At 33.5% G+C, this 1,486-nt stretch overlaps 1 pseudogene; it reads left to right on the top strand.

Moving 5' to 3' along the window:
• Positions 1–3: 3 nt before the first annotated feature.
• Positions 4–1,482, top strand: LOC119665444 (annotated as a pseudogene).
• The last annotated feature ends 4 nt before the right edge of the window (positions 1,483–1,486 follow it).

Here is a 1,486-nt window from a genome sequence, read left to right as displayed (position 1 = left end):
GCAATGGAAAAACATTTTACCTTCAGCGCGATATTCGATAATAATGATAGTCAAAAGGGCGTATACAATAAGTGTATAAGTGACAAAATAAAATTGGAGGAAAGTTTCACAGTGCTGACTTATGGTACATCTGGTTCCAGAAAGACTTTTACACTATTAGGTAAAATTCAATTAAAGTAAAATTATATGATTTGTTTAAAAATAATTGTTTCTTTAGGCGATGACGTTAATCCTGGTATTGTGCCGCGTTCCATTGAGAATATTTTCACATTATACAATTCCAATATAAATCCGCACCCGGCAGTTAAATTACAAAATGCTCGCGTAGTTATTTTAGAGGATGAACTTTTAGCCAAGGAAATAATTTCAACTCGTCAAGTGCTCACAGCTTGCGGAGATATAACCTCAGTACATAAGCAATTCCAACAAATCATATGCTCAGATCATAATTTTGAAACCACAGTTTTCGATGATGTGTTTGTTATGATTTGGTTGTCATTCGTTGAAATTTATAACGAATTTGTCTATGATTTACTGGAATTATCGGCATCTAATCAAACAATTACAGTGGCTTCTCGTAAGAATCTTAAAATTGTTAGCAACGATGGAAAAGTTTTCGTGAAAGGATTAACACAAGTTTATGTGAAGAATAGCTTGGAAGCCCTAAAATTGCTGCGCTTTGGCTTACAACGTGTCACTTACGCCTCTACTTCCATCAATGCAAACTCCAGCCGGTCGCATTGTATATTCATCATTGACGTGCTAAAGTACAATGCATCAGGTTTGATAACAGAAGTAAGTTATTTTACTATTTTACTATCATTCAAATGATTTTATCCATTATTTTTTTTGTTTTGTATTTGAAGATATCTTATAAATTCTGTGACTTGGCTGGTTCTGAACGACTTGACAAAAGTGGGAATGTCGGTTCACGGCTTAAGGAAACACAACGTATCAATACATCGTTGATGATTCTGGGTCGCTGTCTTGATGCTGCTAATAATTTAAATCGTAAGAAGAATACTGAGGTTATTCCTTACCGAGAATCGAAACTTACGATGTTGTTGCAAGCTCCACTGTTAGGAAAGGAGAAAATTGTCATGGTGGTTAATGTTACACCCACTGAAAAATATTATGAAGAAAATTTAAATGTTTTGGGATTCTCTTAAATCGCTAAGAATATTATCTTCAAACCACCAATTGTGAAGCAAAATAACTCAAGATTTTCATTCTTTTTGGAACATTCCAAGTCCGGCAGTGCACAAAATGCCTACATTGAGCAATTACTCGAAGTAAATATTTTGTACGTTTTAAAATACCCTAACTCTTTTGGAATATAATAATATATAAATTATTTATTCAAATAGGCTGCGTAATGATAATGATCGACTGATAAACGAAGTAAATAATTTCCAAATTAGGATAAATTCTGAACTCTTGCGGCAAGAAAAAGAAATTCGAAATGAACTTGTGGACTCGTTTGAAA

Source organism: Teleopsis dalmanni, unplaced genomic scaffold (genome assembly GCF_002237135.1).
Source record: "Teleopsis dalmanni isolate 2A unplaced genomic scaffold, ASM223713v2 unscaffolded_contig_5429, whole genome shotgun sequence".
Taxonomy (NCBI): Eukaryota; Metazoa; Arthropoda; class Insecta; order Diptera; family Diopsidae; genus Teleopsis; species Teleopsis dalmanni.
This window is presented reverse-complemented; position numbering and strand designations above follow the sequence as displayed.